Genomic DNA, 14864 nt, shown 5'->3' on the forward strand with positions numbered 1-14864 from the left:
TCCGGTTGCTTGCGCTGATTCACTTTGCTTCCGCAGACTCTGAAAGAGCTCTTTTCCTTTGAAACAGTCAACTCCTCGGGAGCCAGCCAAGCTGGAGGGGCCAGTGGAGACCCATTGGAGTAAACGAAGCCAGATTTTATGAACTGCTGGCAGCCAAACACTCCCACAGTATGGTCTATTATTAGCTCACTTGCATGACATGGAGGAGGGCTGCTTAAACTGCTGAAAGAAATAAATAGGGAAAATCTCGTCCCGGAGTCAAGAGAGACCCGCCAAGTGCACAAGGCAGTAATCAATAATAAGATGCGCAGAGAATTTAGGAACACTTATACAGGCTCCACCATTGTCCTCTCTGATTAAAATGAACATATCTCAGGTAACTGGCTAAGAAGTGGAGGCACACATTTCCCACCCATATATTTTATATCACAACACATGATCTAGCCATATATATTCAAGAACAGGTAAAAATCCATTCATGCTGTATGCACTTACTGGGGCTTGGGGACCAAGAAATGGTAGAGGGGGAACATGAATTTGTGTTCTGTGAACTGTGGCACAAGGCTAGTGGAAAATTTCCTGCAGGGCAGCCAGGGTTGCATTACAGCAGGGATCATCAGCCGAGTCCCACCTCAGACCGCGACTTGCAACATAGGACCCACCTGCAAGAATCCAGCATGTGAAAGGGGTAGGCGAGTGAGCAGCCAGGTTTCTTGTTCCTATCCCACGTGGTGGTAGCCAGGAACAGGGGCTGCCACTGGATTGTTCTCCCCTTTCAGGCCTGCTGGAAGGCACGGCACGGCACAAAATGGCACGACAACCCATGCACTCGATTTTGAAAGGTAACTGGAGAGAAAGAGGAAGTGGGGCAGAGGGAGGGAGTGCTGCAGCATGGGAGAGAAGGTGCATGGGGGGCTGAAGATTGGCAGGGGGAGCTTGACCAAAACAATCCTTCCAAAGTCTTCTAAGGGCTTCTGGGACCTGGCCCTTTCTCCTGTTCAACCTTCAGTCTCTAAAGACTATGGTATAAGCCTACAGCACCCGGTATTCCCAGGCAGTCTCCCATCCAAGTACTAACCAGGCCTGACCCTGCTTAGCTTCCAAGATCAGACGAGATTGGGCATGTGCAGGGTAACAGTTGCTGCCCAGGGTAATTAGCAGCTGCCCAGGGTAATTAGCAGCTACAGTATCTGATTTCTGAATAGCTGCAGGGCTTGAGGCAAGTAGTTATCCGATCTTCCCATCACCCGTTGGTGACCCACCTAAAATCAGGTCCCGACCCACCAATGGGTCCCAACCCACAGTTTGGGAACCACTGCTCTAGGACTGTCTCCATGCATAACATTCACTCTGCCACTGAACCACAAAACTGCGAAACTGTCTTGTTCCGAGCCAGAACATTGCTCCATCTAGCTCAGGATTGTCTACACTGACTGGGACCAGCTCTCCAGGGTTTCAGGCAGGAGGCTTATTCCAAGGCCCTGGTTGGAGATGCCATCAGAGACTGAACTCAAGACCTTTTATAGACAAGGCAGGTGCTTCACTCACAGAGCCAGGCCCTTCCTCAAGTACTACATAATGCTACACTGCAGCCAAGTGTCTCACAGAAGCATCAAAGCAACTGACCTGGAAAAAAACACTCCTGCTGACCATCAACAGCGCAGTTGCTTCCCTCGAGGCAGTACAAACACAGAGCAGCTACACAGCGCAGTGCCAGGAAGTCAGCGTCTGTGGTCTTCAAGTCAATCTTTGTATACCACCCTGCTCTAGAGAAAAATCTCAGGAAAACTCCCCTTGATTGGATATTTAGGAACAGAAAATGAGGGAAGCCAGAGGCAACTCTTAAGGATCAGCAGAAGCAAGACCAGCCATGCTGAAACAATGAACCAGGAGCAGCAATCCAGGAGGTAGCACCGAGCTATCAAAGCACATTTTAGCAGGATACGGTCTCTCCAAAGGCGATAGCCACTAGGACCCAGAAACTGCTCTTCAGCCTTTTCCCCTTGAATGCCCCCCTCCCACACACACACACTTCTTGCTATCAGTACATCCCACTATTGCGCTTTACGGTGCTTTTACAGCAGTGATCACCAGCAGAACATACATTCCACTGATGAATCCAGCCCATAGGATTGGGCTGACAATTGTTCAATCAAACATTATAGCCTGCATTCTGAAACTGAGTTTCAGAGAAACCCCAGTTTCATTTTAGCCAGGGTTGACAATGGTTAGACTTAATAAAGAATCAAAGAGAGAAGGAAAAGAACAGGACTCAGGGAGCATGTGTGATCCCATGGTCCGCCTCTTTAACCCTGGGATGGCCACTTTGCATGTTGCCTAGGAAAAGTCAAATACAGATACACACACACACACCCCACCACCACAAGCCCCTTTACACAACCATTAAACTTTATGCAGAAGTCTTGCTGCCAAAAAGTTACATTGCCTGGGGTGCAAGCAGTGACATCGCTATGGGGATGCGGGCCACACTGGGTGACGCACACGGAGGGGGGGGCGCCACTACTGACCAAAAATATTTTTAATGTTGGTATTTTTGAATAATACCATCATATTATATATCATCTGATGCATAATTTCACGTAGAATGCAATGAAACTAACTGTGATGAAATACTTCTATTCTATCAAACGTTACAGCCAAAAAACCAACAGGTGCAGGGCAATGGTGTGTCACTACGCCCACCACCCAGGGGGCACTGTCCACTACCTGGGAGGAGGTCCACCATGGCGGTGATGCGCTGACCTCCCAGACCAGGTCCTATAAATCCTAGTGATGCCACTGGGTGAACTTTGCATTCAAAGACAGAACCTCTGTTTTTCACAACAACGCATGCTCGTGCTTCCCTCACTTTTCAGAAGAAAGGAGGGAAAAAATGGGGGAATCCTACTGTGTTCATGAGAAAAAAGAAGCTGCCTGCCACCTGCCAAGCACACGTACCTCTGTGCGGAGCAGCTAAGCATCCTTCCTACCCTTACGAAGAGTTACTTTACCTAGTAAACAAGGCTGCTATAAATATACCCCACACACAGTCTGGCACTTCCGCAAGTTCAAGTTTGCATTATCATCAACTACCTCCCGGGAGTGCCAGGCCACAGGAACGACCAGCTGACACACTGCCGTGATTGCCCCTTCAGGAGAAGTCTATAATAAAACCTGGAAGCGGCAGGGTGAACTTCGCACAGACTTGTCCTCTTGGTTTATTCATCAGAAATAATTACCGGTAACAGACGTTCAAGGCAGCCCATTCTTTATGAGGGACATTAACATTTAAGCAGGGACCTATAACGATAACACTGCAGGCCAAAGAGGAGGATTCACAGGCTCCCCAATTAAGCCGCATATGATTGAGATAAACGCGGCGGAGGAAAGCATAAAGCACATTCACGTTCTCCGCAGGAGCAGCCCCCACATTACCCTCATGGAAAGAAGCCAGCCCAAAGGGTTTGCAATAAGAGGACAAGCTACGGATCAGGAAGCCTCCGGTTCGAGCGTCAGCCCATCCTTGTAACTCACTGAACGTTTTTCGGAAACCCAGGACCCCTTCGCCACCATTTTTAAACAGCACTGGCCCGCCTTACAGGGTGGTGGTAAGCATATCTATAGTGGCGTCACTAGGGGGTATGGGCCGCACCAGATGACATGGGGGTAATGCGCTGGTCTCCCACATTGGATGACGCAAACCCTAGTGATGACACTGCATGGCTAAGATAATGTGGAACACCCAGTTCTAATGCACGTGTTAACACTCCTATAACAGAATGTTTAAGAAAACGTAAGCCGGCGACGGGATAACAATTGTATCAGCAGCTCCAAGCATGCAAAGAACTTCACAGGCAAAGGCAAGGGTGGAGAGGCAGTGGTTTCGTGGAGACTCCCCTCCCAAGCACCCACTTTCAAGCTCAAAGCAGTCTAAAAATAACTTTCAGCAAAGCCATAAAAACGTTATGTAAGTGGCCCTCTAAACACACAACCGAGCAAAGAGCCCTGTCCATAACAGAGGTGGGTGCATATTCTACGTCACTATGTCTTCCACGAGCACACCTCCTCCTATGGAGGATTACAGAAATAGGTCTAAGCTGGACTGAGCTGGGGAGGCCTTCTTGGGGAGGGGGGAGAGAATTGTGAGCGACCAGCAGAAAACGCCAAGGGAATCATGTCTGGCCCAGCGCCTGTGGTTCTCCCTCCCTGATGCCATACAATGGAGAATGCTGTCACCAGCCCTTTGGATCAATATCTATTTGTGGACTGAGAAATTACATGTATGGTGACCTCGCCATTAGTGACACATTCTTCAGCCGCATCTGAGTCACCCAGGGCCCATAAACAAATGTCCAAAAATAGGTCCTGTTTACTAGAGTTAAAATCCCGGCAATTGTGCAAAATGCCCGCAATAAACACAAAACAAAACCCAAACCCCCAAAGCAAAGGATGACTAGACTGCAGAACGGACACAATTTCTACTGCAGCTTTCATGAGACAGCCTTCGAAGGAAAGCATTTCTCCTCTCCTGGAGTTGTTAAGGAGAGTCGCTCGTGTTCTTTATAACCATTACCAACATAGCAAAACGCCCTCCTGTCCAAAAGGATGGTTCCCAGAGCGTCCTTTGCAATTCACAGGTTGCAAAAATATACACACATATAAGCAGGGGTCAGAAGGATCGTTCACAGAAGGAGCTGGAAGTAATTGCTTAGAAAGTGGTGTTAAACAAAAGGGTTGAAACCACAGAATTGCTGAGGAGGGAACATTAAAACTGTCAGCATGGATGAAAGACATTCACCAGTGGTTACTGTCAGGAAATGAGCTACTGGCCTACAGATGTCTTTAAAGGGTACTTGGCTAATGGGATCAACATTACTGCTTTTTGATATAAATTATACCTTGGAAGCCAACAACCAAACAACAGCAGCAAAAAAAAACAAAAAAAAAACCAGAGCAATGGAACAAGTTCAAACTTCTTTTTATTGTAATAGTCTCCAGTCGAGCATAATCACCCAAGCTACAAGTGATAAGATTGCCAAAACTAAGCAAACATCTGTGAGATGAATTCATCTCCGAGGGGAAGCCAACAGCTTGTTATCATTAAGGAGGCAGAGCTCTCTCTATGTCTGAGCTGCAGGCCCCCTTGTTACGGTTTTCGGAGAGGCAATTGCACCAGATGTGGGCAGCTATCTTCAGATGGACGACAGGCACCTGCTGGGGTGGGGTGGGAGGCTTCAGGGGTTTGCTGCAGCCTGTCCCAAGCAGCAAATGGCCACATCTGACCTTCCGCAGAATGGGACACAAGTGTGGGACTCCATGAAAAAGTGACAATTCACTATGAACCTTCAAGAGGAACCATTCAGCTCATAACGGTTAAAAAGATGCCCCAAAAGAAACCCCAATAGCAGGGCCTAATAGCATCACCCCTCCTCTCCTGTTCCAGGATTAATAGCAAGGAGCAGGAGGTTGAAACAAAGGAAGTGTGTGTGTGAATAAACAAACACACACCCATAAGAAGTTCTGCTAGTTTAATCAAGGGAAGCTGGAAAAGTTGATACCAAGACTAAAGCTTTTTAAAAAATATATATTTTATTTATGATATTTTTAAAAATATAAAAATACACTAAAATACATGAGAAAGAGAGAAAGAATACATCTGACAGTGTAGCAAGAGTGAAGCCAAAAAGTTCTAATTACTTACTGGATTTATATTAAGGATCTAAATTTCCACCCTGACAAAAGCTGTATCTAACAGTCCCTCTTATAACTAATCTTCAAATCCAAAACTCATTAAATCATTTCTCTCTCTCTCTTGCAAAAGGTCAATAATTGGTTTCCAGTTATTCACAAAGATTTTTGTTGATTTCTTTTTAAGTTATAAGTTTATCCCTTTCTGCAAAGTCCATAACGTTCGTCCACCATCTTCAATCGACGTTATATCCGTGGTTTTCCAATATTGTGCATGAAGTATTCTAGCTAAGGCCAAACTTTTAATCAAGTAATTGGTTACAAAAACAACTGGTGAGAGGCAGCCTCCAGGGAGAGGCATTCTCTCTTTACTTTCACACAGAAGGGAATGCCTTCTCTCTGCCAATTACACTTTGAGTAAAATCCTATAGAGGACATAGATGACACCCTCCTCAGGGCAGGGACTTCTCTTCTGTGCTCAAACTATTCTATAATGTCAACTGCCACATGTACTGAAGGTGCTACATAAAGGGCACCTGGCCTTCGGTGGTGTGCAGAACTATCTATGTCCAACCCTGACATAATGTGCACATCTTACTGAAATTCTTGGGGATAGGACTGACGTTTTAGAGTAAAGCACCCATTTTGCACGCAGAAGGTTCTGGTTTCAATTCTCCAATATTGTAGTTAGGGCCAGGAAAGGCCCCACATGAAACCTTGGAGGTTTGCTACCCGTCAGTATTGAAGATACTGAGCTATACAGACTGATGATATATAACAGCTTCAGGTGGTTAAGCTGATTCTTTCTTTAGCTAACGGTAGTGTTTACCTCTGGCAGGGATGCAACCCCATTGCAGCTTTATCTCATCCGAAGATCAAGGAGTTTACAATATCTATTTGGAAATAAACATCATGTTCAACACACAAATCATGAGCTTCGCAGGGCTAGGCCAGCTTTGAAACCAAAGCCCTGTTATTTGGAATAATGTTTTACCAAGCTTTGCATTACTGCTTCATTGGTAGAACTTTGCAAGCATCAGGACAGATTGAAAAATAGTTTATGGGTTGGGGAGGCAGACAATGTGAACACCCCTGAAATAAGCATGAGCAAAGGGAAGCTCCTTCCTGGAGAAGCCTCTGAGACACACATCCTCTCCAACCAGTAATCCGAAGCTGCTGGCACAGCCCTACTCAGATATACTCACATCTAGGAACATATGAAGCTGCTTCCTATCAAGTCAGACCACTGGTCCATCCAGCTCAGTATTGCTGACACCCAGCTGGCAGGAGTTCGCCCAGCACAAGTTTCTCTCTGCCTCACCTAGAGATGATGTCAGGGATTAAAACTGGGAGCCAAAGCACTATCTCATCGTCAAGCAGAAGAGTTAACAGCGTGCCCTGTTTTTGTGGTGCAGTTTGTCACCTAGAAAGCTGAAACAAGCCAGCCTGTCGACAAACAGCCAGCCACCCCCAAGGAACAGAACAGGTTGCAAGTTGCAGGCCATCATTGCTATAAGGAACTCCAGGTTTAGAGGCAATATGCCACTGAATTCCACCTGGTGGGGGCAACAGTGAGAAAATTTCCCAGTAGGATGGGGGGGCGCTACAGTGGCAAGCAAAAGGCTGGATCAGACGGAGCCTTGGTCTAATCTGGCTCTTCATATGTCCATGTTATGATTCTTAGGAACGAACATAAGAATGTAAGAAGAGCCCCCGCTGGATCAGGTCAAAGGACCAGCTTCCTGTTTCTCAGAGTGGCCCACCAAATGCCTAAGGGAGCACATGAGACAACAAGAGACCTGAAACCTGGTGATCTCCCTTGCATCTGGCACTCTGAGCTAACCCACTTCTAAAATCAGGAGGTTGCACATACCCAGCATGGCTTGTAATCTGTGATGGAGTTTTCCTTCAGAAGCTTGTCCAACCACTTTTCAGGGTATCTAGGCTAGATGTCATCACCACATCCTGTGGCAAGGGGTTCCACAGACTAATTACACACTGGTTAAAAAAAATATTTTATTTGTTCTAACTCTCCTGATTTTAGCGGGTGTCCTCTGGTTCTGGTGTTATGTGAGAGGGAAAAGAACTTTCCTCTATCCACTCTGTCCATCCCCTGCATAATTTTACCTCTCAATCATGTCCCCCCTCAGGCATCTTTTTTCTAGACTGAAGAGCCCCAAATGCTGTAGCCTTTCCTTGTAAGGGAGGTGTCCCAACCCAGTAGTCATTTTGGTTGCTCTCCCTTCTGCACCTTTTCCATTTCCACTATAAATTTTTTGAGATGTGGCAACCAGGACTGCACACAATAATCCAGAGGGAGTACCAGAAGCGTAGGGCTCCTCTGCTATTCTTATTTATATCATGTTTTTGTGTGTCCTACATGTTTCACATGCACTATTGCAGTAACCACCCCAGCCACCCTATAAGGCAGGCCATTACTAGGACTCCATATCACAAGTGAAGCTGAGACAATGGCAGCTGGCCAAAGTCAACCTCTTGACCTTGTAGCCAAGGTAAAACTGGAACCGAGAAGTTAATGCAGCAATTTTCAACTTTTTTTCATCTCAAGGTACACTGACATGTTGCTAAAATTATCAAGGCACATCATCAGTTTTGTGACCATTGTCAAGGCACGCCATGCTGCTAGTAGGGGGTTCAAATCCCCCAACTGCCCTACTAATAAATGACCCTTCCCAAAGTCCTGCAGCACACCTGCGAACCATCCATGGCGCACCAGTGGGCCACAGCACAGTGGTAGAAAATCACTGAGTTAATGGCTTACAGTTCACTCACACTCATTATGCACACCAGCTCAAACATTTTTAGCATGTGACTCTAACAACGAGCGAATGAAGAAGGGTTAGGTATCCACAGCACTTAGGAAAATGCCCAGTTCCACTTCCCACTCATTAAGTATTTTCTTCGTAAGCCTTACTGCTGAACAAACTGTCCATCCCTGATCTGGACAGTCTCTCCAACCACACACTAGATCTGCATGAGTAATCTGAATCTAGCTGCATCATTAATTGCTATTTAGCACAAATAACTCCAGGAGAGGTCACAAGCGTTTGGGACACCAACAAGACCATGTGCATCCCAGACTTGGTTCAGATTAAGAGCCAGTTAATCCACCTTCAGTTTAGATTACCTAAATTGGTTTTCTACCTGAGCTACTTTGCCCTTGTCCCCATTTCAGGAGACTGATTTTTATGGGTACACAATGAATCACGTTTCTTAAAATGTATATAATTATATGTATACGTGTATTTTTTTTTAAATAAAATTAGGATAGGTAGACATTTGCTTCTTCAAAACGAGAAAACTAACTGGCATTTCAAAACACGAGTATGTAGGCTTTAACAGATTAAATGGCAGAGCCATTTAGTTATTTGATTTTTCACTGTAAACCGCTTTGTGAACTTTTAGCTGAAAAGCGGTATATAAATACTGTTAATAAATAAATACTGTTAATAACATACATTCAGTGTGAAAACTGCTAAATAGTGCTGCTGGCAGGGGACTCAAATCCCCCAATTGCCCTACTAATAAATGACCCTCCCCAAAGTCCTGCGGCACACCTTTGAACCATCCACAGCACACCATTTTGTTAATCATTTAAGAAAGAGTCTGAGTGTTGATTAAAGCTGTGGCTACTAATTCTCTGTTGCAACTCAGCTCACCAAGCAAACTCAGACTCCACAGTCACCAACATATTTTGTTAAACTTCTAAAGATAAACTGTTAATAAAAATACCAGAAGAACTGAACCAGTGGCTAGGAAGAGCTCATTTCCTTACAGTCACCAGCTAATGAAGGATTCCAGCACTGCAGCCGGAATTTACTTCATTCACAAATGGCAAATGCCACTATTTTCCTGCACGTCTATGCATTAATTTGATGCCAGTTTGCTCCGCCAAAAACCAGAGTTAAAGTGCCCTGACAGAGGGAGAAGGGCTTGCATCATAGGGCAAGCATTGGCAAGCTCTGGTCCTCTCGGTTTCTGGAGTCTTTCTTGTCTGACAGATCTTTGGAGGAAAACTCGACGACCTGGACAGGAGACTTCAGAACCGACAACGCAGCTGGGCACGATTTCGCTCCCACAAGCTCCCACGGGGCACTGTCGTTGCCATGACATTTTAGAAAGGCCTTAACATAAGACAAGAGACATTAAAAGGTGCAACACTACACAAGGAGAGGAATGAGATTTGGGGGAGTCCAGCTGCTTCCCCAAAATGGACTGATGTGGGCTGATGCACAACATCTTTGGCTGCCAAAGGAGGAGATAATGTGGGCAATTGAGGAAAAGCGTTCCAGTCACAGACAACAGCATTGACTGTATACATAAAAGGTATTTGAAGGGGTCATAAGTGACCGATTTATGGCCATTTGCTTGCATGCAGGAGAAAGTGCCATTATACCCATTTCCTGCAATACAGGCTTTTCCCCTTCCACTCCCTGTAGCCAAGGAACCGTTCTCTCTCACAGATCCTTTTTTTAAATGCTCCCTGCTCTTCTGAGCATTCAGACCTGAAGTGGTTTGCTTAAAAAAAAAAAAAAAAAAAAAGTAGTAATGAGCACTTAGGATGTTGAAACATTTTGGAAGATGACAACCGGGGTGGCCCACCCCCAAGGGGGACAGCTTCAAGTGACGAGCTGGGCGAGCTGAAGAGCTGGCACATTCACCCACTGCCTGTTGCCTATTCTCTTCTCACTCTCTGCCCTTGTACAGTGAGCAAGAAATGGGGGAGGGGTGGACCTCCCCCTCTTTACATTACTCAAGGCATTACTTGAATTACTTGGAGAAGCATTACTCAAGGAGGACCTCCTCCTCTTCCTTCTCCAGCACCATTGCAGAAGAGAAGGAAATGAGGCAGTGGGAGGGCAGTGGGTGCACCAAAGCCATAAATGCAGGTGGCCAGCTTTGAGAACCATCACAGGCCAGGCCTGGTGACTACAGTGCATTAGAGTATCACCTTGTGTTCTCAATTAGTTGAGAAGACTCTTCCTTCTCTTATTGCTCAAGAAAAGATTTCACGGTTTGTTCAAGCGACCCCTAAGAAGGCCATCCCAGGTAAGGAGAGAACAACAATGAAAGAGCAAAGTGTTTGATTCAGGAAGTATAATCTGTATCCTCCTAAACTTGGGTGCAAAAGCCTCTCTGTCTGTGGTCTGGAGGTTGAACTGATTGCCTCCCTGAAGAAGCTAAGCACAATCAGCCTGAGTTTTTGCCTTGGAAGGAAGACCAGAAAGCTGATGATGGACCTCGCAAAGGCACTATGAGAGAGTGTGGAATGTGCAGAGTGCAGAGGAGAAGTAGAGATGGAGATAACGTGAAATACAGGAAGGTGGGTTAGATGGACCTTTAGCCTGATCCAGGGGGGCTCTTCTTATGTTCTTATGGATAACATCTGGAGAACGGACTAAGGGTGAATGGTGGCTGCTGTGAAGGATGAAAGCTGCAGAGAACAGCCAAGACAATGGCTGTACTTGGATGGAAAAATCTGGCGAAATTGTGGATTCTGGAAGTTCCACTCACACTACAGTACTTGTAAAAACCCTATTTTAAAAAAAAAAAAAAACAGTGATGGTTATCATTAGCCTGCCTATATAAACTGCCTTGATTCTGTGTGAAAACAAAGAAAGGCAGGAAATATGAATGAATGAATGGTTCCACCAAGTTAATAAGGTTCCTGGAGAAGCATTACTCAAAGTGTAGTTCCTAGTTGCCCAGGAGCTCCAAGACCCCTACAGGGGCTCCAAAGGATAACATCTGCACATACACTGGCTCTCTGAGGCTTCCCAAGATTCCTTTTAGGAGTGTAAATAATATAAAAATAATTGGTATTTCTATACTGCCTTCCTTGGTCATCAGGTTTCTCCCAAACTTTAATTAAAGGCGGTGTACATAGTCAGGTTTTTCTAAACCCCCGTAGGGATATTTACAATACAATAGTTCTAATCTTTCATAAAACCCCTTCCATTCCATTCCCCTTTCATTCCAGCTGGATTCCTTCTTGGTCTGGCCTCCCTCTGGCGGCTTCAGCTCCCTCACTCAGCTGACAGCAATGCCTCTCTCACCCTGAGGGTCTGCTCATCAGTGTGACAATAGCTCTCAGATACTTCCAGTTGTTTTGAACTGACTTCCCAGATCTTCAGGCATGCAGGGTGGCAGCTCTACCAATTCAGCCAGACCTCCTGCCCTAAGTGCTCCAGAGACTGAAAAGTTAAAACTTTTGAGAACCAAAAAGTTTGTGAACTTTAGAATAGTGGTTTGAGAACCACTGTTCTAAAGTAACCAGCAGGGGAGCAGATCAGCTTTCTAAGGTTCTGAATGGACTTCCCATTGGTTTTCCAGTTGGCAGGAAGCCCCCATGAATTCCAGCCTCAGTACACCTTGTGGGTAACGCCAGCTTATTTTTTGAGAGACCTTCACAATCCCTGGGAAGCTGAAAGCTAAGGAAAAGGAGGACTGAAACCAACAAAAGCAGGCTCTCTCAGTTGCTCAAAAGAGTGAGCAGGTCTGACCCGAAAATATTTATAGGGATCAGGGACCATCAAATGTCTCATTCTGACTAATCAGGATGAAGCTGGCTTCCTTGACTGGTCTTCCTGCATTTCCTTCTTCTGGCTAGCAATAGTGGCACAAGCTAAATCGCCACCCAACATCCTTCAGGTCACCAATTTAAGGTTGACTGTGGACTTCAGTCCTGGCACACAAGATGTGTCACAACACACACCTTTCCCAGATATCCGACTCTTGTCCTCACTTGCCAAAATTATGCAAGCTGGACATTATCCCCTACTTGGACCCTCTAATCAGACAATTGTAGGAATGTTCAATAGAATGCGACTCACTTTAATGCACCTTAAAACCAAACCCACTTATAAGCAAACATTGCCTTCTGAATTCTGTACGTCTGGTCATCTGATTTTAAAATTAATATTGTGAGTAATCCGTACCAAAGCCTTATAAGGAAAGTATTGTTATCCCCAAATTGCAGATGTGGAAGACTCAAACTGAGGAGTCTTTTGGCTGTGGGTGCCTTGTCAGTTCATGGCAGAGGTGCAACCTCAAGAGGGGAAGTTGTAATTTACAGCTCAGTCTCTTAGCCACTGTGCCCACAATGCCAACTCGGACAAGACATACTATTACACAAGAAAAACAGCCACAGTGTAGGAGAAAACCAGCCAGAAGCTTGTCAGATACATTCATAGCCAACCCTTTTTCCATCTCAGCAAAGATGCAGACTTTCATCCTTTTCCAGGCAGAAGGTTTTCAAGGACAGGGGCCACTGCTGCAAAGAACCCGCTTCTCGCCACTGCCATCCTTACCTGGAGTGCCAAGCGATGCCAGTAGGCCGGATCTCGTCTGGCACACAGACTTCCAAAACAGTTGCTGTTCAAAGGCAAAATCAACAATTTATACTTCCTGCCTAAACATGTCAGCTGAATAGAGGTGGATGAACAACAGCAGCAGCAGCAACAAAATGCAATACAAATTATTGTTGTATCCAGCTCTGTTCACAACGGCTTTTGTAGGTATTGTGGAGATTAGCAAACAGCTTTGCTAAACAAGAAAAAAGCCAACTTGTTTTCCATATTGCATATTAAAATCTTGGGGGAAGGGGGCCTCTGGTTATTACGTATTCAAATTATGAAGTCCAGACCTGCCCAATTATACTTTGAATGCACCTAATTTACACATATAGTACCTCAAAACCTGGCACAGAAAATTGTGACCGAGTCAAAACCTTCAAAAAATGATTCCTGAATAGAGAAGCATTGAAAAATGAGAAATAAAATGCGGCCATGTACCCTATTGACAGGAAAAATCTACATTTCAATGAGTAGCAGAGGAAACACAGCATGCTAGTGTGTCCCTGGGTTAGGGTAAAAAACTTTCACTGCCATGAAGGCACAGCCAGGGGGGGTACAAAGCACTAAGTTTTACAAAGCCCCTCCGCTTTGGAGCCATTCCGGGTGGTAGAAGCAAAATGAAGGCAGCACTAAAGTTTGCAAAACGGGTGCTAACCTTAGTGCCGCGCACCCCCTCTAGCTGTGCCACTGGTCCCAGCTCTCCCAGCCCATCCTGATGTAGTGAGGGTGTGCTTTCCACCAATGTGCCCCTACTCAGAATGAAGCCATGGAGAGGATGCCGTCCTTCTTCAAACTGACAATCCTATTACACTGACACCTTTGGAGGCCCCTGGGGTGGAGGTGCGCAATACACCTCTGGACTGTTCAAAATGCCAGTGGATCACGTTCACACCCAGGCATCCATGCCAAGTGAGGCAGAGCTCCATCTGGATGGGATGACATTTCCATAGGTGTCAAAAGAAAAGGCCTGAAGGAAGCAACTTCTGGTGTGACTCCTCTTATTTTCTTTCGGGACATTCTTCCGCACGCAGGGTCTTGGAGATTGCGGAACACAATTTTAAAAGTCACGCACAGACCCACACCCACGCTTATTTTCTGGGTTAAACAGGCCTCTGCTGGCTTTTCCATTCCAATGTGTGATGTATTAAAAACATTAACAACAGGGCAGTACATCTTATTTTCTTTGGAGCCTACAGGATACTTGGCATGTGCTATACTGTCCTTGTAATACAAAACCCAGGCACACCTAAAGCAACAGGAGGGATTTAATCTGAACTCTTTGCCCTTATCTGTTTGGATTCAGAGCGCTGAGGGAAGACCTAAGGAGACCGAGTTCTTTCCCAACCTCTCTAGGGACGCGTTAACACCACCTCCTTCTAAAAACAGTTGCTTACTTTTGCAGGCACTTCAGACTTAAGCCATTTCTATCCAACGCCGCATACACGCAACAGGGACCAAATGTGTACACCTGGGGGCCGGGCAAAAATGGGTTCAGGCACTTTGCTTTGGCATCCCTTGCCCAGTTACTTTAGTGGGAAGTTAACTGCTGCCCTTCCTAGGCTTTGAAGAACAAGAGTGGCTATCCCACGGTGCTGTTGTGAAATTGGACATGGATGCTGTTGTCAAGAGGCATGATGCTAAAGCCAGGTCCAGAGGCCATGTTTAGCCAGTTTGTCCAGAATGAACAAAAGCAGGTTAAACAATTGTTTAACGGCTCAAGAAACTCCTTGAAAGGGAACCCGCATCAGGACCCTCAAGTACAAGAGCCAAGAGGGGACCCCTCCTCCAGAGCGAGTGAAC

The 14864-nt window shown here is 45.7% G+C and overlaps 1 protein-coding gene and 1 pseudogene across 8 annotated transcripts in view; both read right to left on the bottom strand.

The window, feature by feature from the left end:
* Positions 1-14864, bottom strand: part of MSI2 (musashi RNA binding protein 2) — a 474139-nt gene that overhangs the window by 306017 nt on the left and 153258 nt on the right. The gene's annotated exons all lie outside the window — the stretch shown is intronic.
* Positions 1030-1146, bottom strand: LOC136659559 (5S ribosomal RNA; annotated as a pseudogene).

The sequence above is a fragment of the Tiliqua scincoides genome, chromosome 8, assembly GCF_035046505.1.
Source record: "Tiliqua scincoides isolate rTilSci1 chromosome 8, rTilSci1.hap2, whole genome shotgun sequence".
NCBI classification, from domain to species: Eukaryota; Metazoa; Chordata; class Lepidosauria; order Squamata; family Scincidae; genus Tiliqua; species Tiliqua scincoides.